The 9,338-nt window shown below is 41.5% G+C and overlaps 1 non-coding gene and 1 pseudogene across 1 annotated transcript; one reads left to right on the top strand and one right to left on the bottom strand.

Annotated features, from left to right (window-relative positions):
• LOC101566914 overlaps positions 1–9,338 on the top strand; it is a 50,804-nt pseudogene that overhangs the window by 15,134 nt on the left and 26,332 nt on the right.
• Positions 1,586–1,688, bottom strand: LOC111815909. Its single transcript, XR_002820535.1, has one exon. It is a non-coding gene; the product is annotated as a U6 spliceosomal RNA (small nuclear RNA).

Raw genomic sequence — 9,338 nt, 5'->3', positions numbered from 1 at the left:
CTCCTTTTTCTCTAATTTTGGTCTGCAAACTTAGGTTGTTAACCATCCAGAAGACAAGCTTATTGTTATTACCATACAACCTAGGCTGTTAAGTTTAACCTCACTATCTGTATGAATATCAAACATCTTAGACATAACATGGAACAGGTATTTTTCATTAAGTATTGATATGTTGAACTTTAAGTCCCTACAGAATATGAGGAAAAAACATTCAAAAATTAGAATATATTTTTAAAAATAGGCATAAAGAATTATATACTTCTTATGCTTACACATAAGTCCAAAAATCTAACCATATACAACCTTAAAGCAGGACAGTCCCACAACATTGCTTTACCTATCTCTTGCCTTCATTCACCACCCCCTTCTTTTTGAATAATCATCTACCCAAGAGACAGCACAGCAGCAACTGGCGTGTCATGACAAGCAGCCCGTATTCAGAAGATCAGAATGACAGGCACTCCAAGCATAAACTACTATTACAGATTACCATCTTCAGTGCAGTTGCTTAGTTTCTGTCTATTCATTATTGCTGTACAGGAACACTATTGATTCTTGTGTGTGCATATTGACCTTGTTTCCTGCCACTTTGCAAAATGTGTCTACCAGTTCTAAGAGCATTTGGGTGTTCTGCATACAGGCCCATGTCACCTAGAAATAGAGATAATTTAACTTCTTCTTTTCAAACACCTATCCCCTTTACATCTTTCTCTTGCCTGATTGCTCTGGCTAAAGTTTTGAGTACTATATTAAATAGGAGCAGTGAGACTAGACACCCTTATCTTGTATCTTATTTTAGAAGAAATTCAGTTTTCCCTGATTCAGTATGATATTGGTATGACTTTATCATAAATGGCTTTTTATCAGACTGAGGTAAGATCTTGCTGTATCTGTTTCCATCTGGGTTTTCACTGTGAATGAGTGCTGAATTTTGTCAGTTTTCTCTGTGATGTTTTAAATCCTTCTCTCCATGTGTTGCATTGCATTGGTTGATGTTTGTATACTGTACCATTTGGGCATCATTGGGATGTAATCAACTTGATTGTTATCTATGGATTTTTTTAATGATTGGTTGAATTCTATTTTCAAGTGTCTTATTGGAGATTTTTGAGGAATATTGATGTCAGCTTTTTTCTCTAGTTCTGGCAAAATTCAGTGGTAAATCCAGTGATTCCTGGGCTTTTGTTTCTTCTCCCCCCCCCTTTTTTTTTCTACCAGGGGTTAAATTCATTGTCTTGTGCTTGCCAGGCAAGTGCTTATGCTGCTGAGCTATCTCCCAGCCCTCTGGGGCTTTCCTTAGTTGGTAAAATTTTTATTATTGCTTCGGTTTCATTGTGTGATATTTGTCTCTTCAATATTTTATATCTTCTTAGTTCAACTTGTTAAGTAGTAGATGTCTAGGAATGTAACCAGTTTTTCCAGTTTCGCTAATTTATTGGAATATAATTTTTTGGATACTTTCTTATAATTCTGTGGCTTTCAGTGGTGTCTTGTAATTGGGTCTTTATCATTTCTATTTCGATTTATGAGGGTTTTCTCTTTCTTTTGGTAAGCTTGGCCAAGTGTGTATCAGTCATATTTATCAAAAAATCTGGAACACTTTATAAATTTGAGTGTCATCCTTAGGCAGGGCCCAGGCTAATCTCTGTATTGTCCCAATTTTAGTATATGTGCTGCCCAGTGAGCACTATCACTTAGTTCAGTATGGTAAGGAGGTAACTGTGATGGTTAGCTTAACTTGATGGGCTTCAGGCCACTTAACAAAGCTAAATATGTACATGGCTGAAAGGAGGTAGAAGAACTCCAACACTGAGTAAAAGGTTAGGAAATTTAAAAGTATGGATTCCTAGAAACATGAGGAACAATTGGGCTTTTTGGGTTCTCTCTCTCTCTCTCTCTCTCTCTCTCTCTCTCTCTCTCTCTCCCTCTCTTCCTTTTTCTCCTTCTCTTCTTCCTCCTCCTCATTTTTATTTTGCTTGAACAGGTTATTTAAAAAACTGTGATTGTATAAACCTGGTGGAAAAATCACAAGGTTCCAAAATCTTGCAGATGTAAAATAAAAAGACATCATCCTTAAAAAAAAAGTGTGGATACTGAGGGGCACAGAGGAAAGGGGTGAGCACAGTAGGTATAACACACAGTGTGGTCAGTTGACATAGGACAGAGAGAAGACGGAGGACAGAAAGTGGAAAAACTGGCTGGGCCTGAGGCTAAGACTTGGAAGATGAATAAGCTTGTGAGAAGAGTCAGTAATTTAAATCATTTTGTCCACAATTGCTCAGATTTGATCATTAGAGATTATTTTCCATTGGATGAAATGTTCTTCATTTACCTCCGTTCTCACTTAAAATATAGAAGTTTCTGGAAGAAGTAGTACATTAAGACACCTTTCTTTTTTCCTGTTTATTTCCTGACAGGGATGGCCTGGGCATGAGTGGTGGCACAGGATTATGTGTGAAGAAAAAAAAAATCAGGATATGGAAGAAGAGAGGAGCTTCAGACTCTTTTTCAATAGTACCATATTTTTAATATTAATTTTATTAAGAAAAAATTGCAATGAGACAGTTTCAAAACAGGCTAGTAGGAGAGTTACAACAATTAATACATTGCATCGTATTTGATCAGGCTCTACTGTCACTAGGAGTGTGCTGGGAGGACAGGGAATGGGTGCCTCAGGGTGTCAGTCTGCTTGAGATTGGAAGTGAGTCAGGGAGGATGTTTTACCTGCAGCGGGGGACGGAGAGGGGGCGAGAGGGCAAATCCCCGGGCTCCAGAGCTGAATAACTCGTCTGTGTCCCTGCTGAATGCTGGGCAGCACGTTGGCCACACACAGGAAGCAGCGCATTTCCTGGCAGAGCCCTCAGGCTGAGGCAGACTGAGGCTCTTCCCGCCCAGTGCTGTAGGCACTCTGGTCCCAGGGAGAGGCCTGTATTGATGGTGAGTAATAAACAATCTACCTTGGCTTACAAGAGCTTTGGAAATCCCGAGTGGCTTTTGGTTCTCACGTATTCCCTCGGGACCAAGCCACCATTCTGACTGCAATTAGATGAGGAGGTGAGGGTTCCCCGCATCGTAAGGCCGCCTCGCTGGGGGTGAGAAGCTGTGAGTGAGCGCCCCGTTCACTCCTGGCACTGGGTCAGACTGGTGACAGGAATAATGGCGGGCGCCCAGCTTGCCAGAGTATCAGTGTATTTTCATTTCTCCCACCCTTAGCAAATGACACCTATGAAGGTAAATGTTAGGTAACATGTGAAATACTCCTGGCTCCTGAGGAGAAAGAAGATACTGTTCACCAAGAGTGCGTGGGCAGTTACACTAATTTCACAGTGTCTGGTGCCATCTACTGCCCTCTTGAAGTACTGGCAGATGACTGGCTTGGGCATAGGATGGCGATGGTTGTGGCAGATTGTCAGCTGAGCTGTGATGATTATTTATTTTTCAACAATTCTTTTGCTTTTCCAAAGAATTAACTACAATTTCCTTTAAACAGCCACACACAAAAGTACCTGCATATATTTTCATACACATATCTATTGCTAAAAGTAGGAGTAAAAAAAAAAAATACAGAGAAGCAGAACTCTCATGATCTTGTTTTTGGCTTGTAGCTTCTGCCTCATTAGACTGTGTCCTGTTTCCTACCAGAAAGGATCAAAGCACATGTCCTTCTGTGTGAGGCTTAGAACATAAGTAGTTGTCGCTACACACTCTGACTGCAGCCCATGCCGAGCAGCCTGGCGAAACTCACAGCTAGAGAGATTGGGAGATGCCTTACACATAGAGTTACCCAGAGCAATAACTAAACCATCTGATGAGCAAGTTCTTTTCAAGAGTCAAGCCCTTAGAGACAAGAGATGGAGCTCAAGAATCTGCCCCACTAGGTACGGGCCTGCTCCTTCCCAGCTCTCAGCAGGAGTGCCTGTCTCTGACCCCAATTCTGGGTATTAAAGTTGGGACCAATACCTGGATTTCCTACTATACTGTCCATTTTATGCCATATTGGCTCCCATCTTCTCATACTACTTAACTATCTTTTAGAAACAAAATCTAATCCTGTTTCCAGGGAAGGGTCAGGTTTGTATTTGATTCTTAGAGACCCACCTCATCGTGCGCAGGGTACCTACAGCTATGGAAGTAAGGCTGGAAGAACTGAGAAGCCTGCGAGCCAGGAGGTGCACATTCCCCTCCTCCCGATGTCACTACACCAGAAACTGAGCCATTGGTGACTGGTGAACATGTATTTATTGCTGTCTCTTACACGACATGTTCACTGGGCTGATGCCATCGACTAACCGCATGCCTACCCTCTTATGGTCAGTGTCTAGGGGAAGGGTCCTTTCTCTGTAGCCTTCCTAATTACAAGCAACTGTAATACAGCATAGTAGGAATTTGCACATCTGTTCTTTTTTCTTCCAGTCCTAAAGGATTTGTGCATGAAGACAATTTGTAAAAAAAACCCATTCTCAACCCTCCCCAAATGCGTACAATAACCCACAGACCCCCATTTGTGCAAACTCAACCTCTCCCTTTCAAAACTCATACTAGCTGATGATCTGTGATCATTAAAGGTATCTGTTGCCAAATGTATGTTATACACCTACAGAAATACAGAAGTACATTTAGTGTTTGACAGAAGTAGACTGGCTGTGGCTGGCATGTAATTCAGATGGTACTATGTGAACTTAGAATGCCTGAGGCTGGGTTCAAAATCCCAATCACACACACATGCATTTTCTCTCTTTCACACACAGACACACACAGACACACACACAGACACACACAGATACACACACACATTTACAAATAAATCTTTATTGATGAAAAAAATGCATGTTCCTTATTTGGAAAATTATGTTATGAATAGCTTCCAGATCAGCCCTCTAAAATCCACTGAGTTCATGATATTGATAAGATAACAAAATTTGTAACTGAAGTGATTAAGACTGCTGATAGAATATTCAAAATTATGAATGAGACAAAACATTCAATAGAAACCTAAACTTAGCATTAAGATGTTTGGGGAAATACAGTGTTAGAGGAATACAAAGAAGGGACAACTTTTATGAACCTCTAAGGTGCCAAGAATTTGAGTTGATGGTTGCGCTGGCTCTTGAGCCTGTTCAGTACAATAATGTAGAGCTTTCCTGTGCCTGAGTAGATCTACTGGCTTTGATTTACCAATCTGGCCTTTCAATTCCTGTTGGAATCGAAACAAACAGAAAGCATAAGAAGAGATCTCTTCCCCCCACCATGGGCTTCGAGGGTTAAGATACAGAAGGCAAAGATGGAGTAATAGAGTTGAGAAAAGTACTATATGAATGAAAAGAGAGGACGTCGGCTGTAAGTGGAGAAGAGAATCAGCTCATGAGGGGTCTGTACCATTTTCTTGACTCTTAAAGGAAGAGAATGTGCATCCACCAGTGACTCCTTTTTGACTGACAGTTCCATGTGGTAAAAGGAGAGTGGTGTTTGAATATTTATTGACTTCTGAAAAATCATTCCTAAAGGTTTTTCTTTTCTTTTTTTTTTTGCTGTTGTTGTTTGTTTTGTCTGTATTCAGCAAAATATGAGGTATGATGAAAAACACGGTGAATGCTTAGATTAAGAATATTAGGGTAAAAGACACATTGCCATTAATCCTCCTCCAAGTAATCCTTACTTCACTTATCCCATTGTTCTTGTAACTATCTGAAACATTTCTGGCCGTTCTTTTTCTGAATGTTTTAACTGCTCTGTTGTGGCTACCTTGAGGTCCTGAATCAATTCAAAATCTGTATTTTTCATGGGCATTTTGTCTTTGAGAAAGAGACAGAAGTCACATGGTGTCAGATATGGAAAGTAAGGTGGGGGAGAATACTCTGTCATCTTTTTATTTGATAGGAATTGCTGAAAACATTTTGAATCAATTCAGGAATCATGGTAGCCATGAGAACACGTGAATGACAACTTCCAAGCCTGCTCCGGAAAGTGGCAACAGTGATGGGATAACTGTGTTTGAAGTGAGGGGGTGTATTTTGAGGGAGATTAATGGCACTGTGTTTTCTGCTGTAATAAATTTAAAAAAATTAAGCATTTATCTTTTTATATCACATTGCATACAGTAGATCTGGGAAAGAAGTTTTAATTCAGGAATGTTTTAAAATCTAAATTTAATTCCCCTGTTTTGTCCCCTTCAGAATTGCCAGTTTTGTACTTTATATCACAGAAGCATCTAACCTGGGCTTCTGAGGGTGTCTTCCTTATGGCCCCATGGCCACAAAACGTTTGGTGGTAAGCACCAAGGGTGGCTGTCCAACTCCTTATGTGTTGAACAGCCAGTTGTGGGTCATCAAATGCGGAGGTCATGCAGAGGTCATGCGGAGACTACTGAGGTCATGCGGAGACTACTGAGATGTAAGACAAGCCTAGCAGTTTGTTGGTTTATTTCGGTGTGGGATGAAGTAGCTTTGTCAAGTAAGGCAGTAGACCTCCAAGTGTGGGCCTGAGGAAAGCTTCGTCAGTGTCACTTAGCACCTGGTTGCAAGTTGGTTCCTGGGTCCCACCCTAGTCTCCCAGAACAAAGACATTAAGGTTAATGTTCCTTAGGGTTAGGACACAAGCCACACACAACCTGCAGGAGCATGGGAAAAGATGGGGAGGTAACTGAAGGCCGAGTATTCTTTCTCTGCAATGCTTGAGGCTAGCTGCATTTCCAATTTTGGATTTTTTCTTCAGATTTTGGAAGATTCGTAGAATCATGATGATCCCTTGGGGATCTACATGTGAAATTCTATACATGAAGCTTAGTTTTGTTCCATATACACCTTATACACATGGCCTGAAGATAAGTTTACATGATATATTTTAAGTGCTTGGTTGTGCCCAAAGTTGCTAGGCCAGCAGGGATTTGAAATTGACGTCAACCTCCTGAGAGTACAAATGAACGTGCTACAGTGTGAGTAGTTCCTTGCTTCCCAGCTGGAGAGAGGGCTCCACCTGACCTCAGCTTTCTGTCTCTTGGGTTTCCCCATCCTCTCACCATCCTTCCCCCTAGGAACTCTCAGAGCTTTGAGGGTTGCAGTATCCATCCTTCCCTCTTGTTCTTTTCTGTAATGACCCAGTTCCATGACGTACAAGATCCTTAAGCCAAGTACTGACTTAGCCCTACAGACAACAGAGCCAGGCCAGTGATGTTTCCAAGATCCATAGTCAGAGTGCCACCTTCTGGCTGCTCCTTCTCTGATTGAAGTTTACTTGCATGCAAGGCCAAAGCTTGAACTTCGTTGAGCCCCAGGGCTTTAGAGTCCTGCGTGCTGCCTGGATGGGAGAGGCGTTATGATGAAGAGCTGTAAGCAGTGAGGTGCCAGCTGGTTCCAGGCTCTAGAGTGTTGGGAGCAGTTTTCTGCCACCATCAAGCTTCTGAACTCTTGGAGGAGACTAACTGGAAGTGGATGTAGCCACTGTTCTCTTTTTTTTATTCAAATTTTATTAGTTTTTCTGTAATAAGATCACATGACACCTACCAATGTTTTGTTAAGCAATTGTTGTAGCTAGGATTTACAAAGCAATATATTTAATACAGGATACACAATTTATAGAACTATTTTATAATAGACACCCAAAAAGTAAAGTGTGGAAGAGTGCAGGAGATTGTTCACACACTAGAGAACCAAAAATCCAGCTGAGGGCCTGGATCCCATGGTGATGTCCTGCATGAGTCCAACTAAAGACCTGGAGCCCCTGCCAGTTCCTCCAGGAGTCCAGCTGGATGCCTAGAGCCCATAACAATGTCTCATGCAAGTCTGTATCAAGAATCTACACTGGAGGGGGCTCGTGAGATGGCTCAGTGGTCTAAAGCACCTACTTGGAACAAGCTTGGCAAAGCACAGGGACCGCGGTTTGATCCCCCAGCACCACATGCCAGCCAGCCACGCCCCCTGGTGGGCTGAGCTGGCCACACACACACACACACACACACACACACACACACACAAATGTTAAAAAAGATTTATTTAAAAAAAAAAAAGAATCTACACTGGGAAGACCCAAAGGTCAGTGGTGGAAGCTAGAAAATCTGGGCCAGTGGGATGAAGGATCTGTGCTAGCAGGTTGAGGGATCTGAGCTGGAGTCAGAAAGCGAGGCTCAAGGTATGAAGAAGAGCTCTCCCCTGAAGAGAACATCCTCAGAGACAGTGAGGACCCAAGCTCTTCCAGTGAGGACAGCTGAGTTCACATCAGGAAAATTAGCATGACAGAGTTCTCAGGAAGAATCAAGAGTGCACCACCTTCCTCTAGTTCTTTTATGCTGTTGGTGACATTCCTCAGGTAAGCCTTCCACACCCAGCACCATGCTGATTCCGTTCAGCTGGGTATTACAAGTTGAGTATTAGTTAATCCACTATAGCAATAGAGTGATTCCACAAGATTGTACCTCCTGGTGCTACTATAGCCTTCTGTTTTTATTACTTTTTTCTTGCTGCTGAGACAGAAATACCCATCACTCAAAAAAATAGAAAATTAACTTAGCTCACAGTTTTAAGAGGTTCAGTCCATCATCAGCATTATGAGGAAATTCCTGCACCACACACTGTAGATAGATTCAGTGACCTCTGAAATACCCACCCATGACTGTACGAGGCTTTAGGGGGATGTCTAAACACAAACCATAATGCCATGCTAGTTTGTGTAAGCATGCTCTGTAAAAGTGTGCAAAGCCACACTAATGATGCATTTCTCAGAACTTCTCCCTATACTGCAGGCATGCATGACTGGGTATGTTCCCCAAATGGGCATCCTGTTTCCTTAGATTGTGACAGTGCCCAAGATTTTGCTTATTTTTGATAACCTTCATGGTTTTAGAGGGTATTTCTCAGTTGTTCTGTAGAATTCCCTCTATGGAAATCTGATGTTTTCCACAAGGATAGATTGGGATTATAAATTTTTGAAAGGAAGAGCAGAGATGAAGTATAGTTTTATCTTATGGTACCAGGGTTATCACTGTGAGCTTGGCCTAGGCTGGGATCTGATTGCTTGTTGTCTCTCCATTCACTTTATACTGGATAACCACCTTTGATTGCACAAAGTTATCATCACATTCATAGAATTTGGAGATGAGTCTTGATTGGCTTGGCTGTGCTAGTTTAAGCAATTTTTGCAATGACAATTGCAACTCAAGAAAAGAATTTCTTAAAAAAAAAAGAATTTCTTAATTCATGTTATCCTCAAACCCAGGATACTAGTTTCATGCAAGTGGGATACAGGAACTCAATCATAGTTATTTGAGATTTGTGTGTTATATATTGGCTGGCTGTTTTTTTCCCTTCCTCTCTCCTTCCTTCCTTCCTTCCTTCCTTCCTTCCTTC

Source organism: Octodon degus, unplaced genomic scaffold (assembly GCF_000260255.1).
Source record: "Octodon degus isolate 3935 unplaced genomic scaffold, OctDeg1.0 scaffold00023, whole genome shotgun sequence".
Classification (NCBI taxonomy): Eukaryota; Metazoa; Chordata; class Mammalia; order Rodentia; family Octodontidae; genus Octodon; species Octodon degus.
The sequence above is the reverse complement of the archived record's forward strand: the minus strand, read 5'-3'. Positions and strand labels throughout refer to the sequence as shown.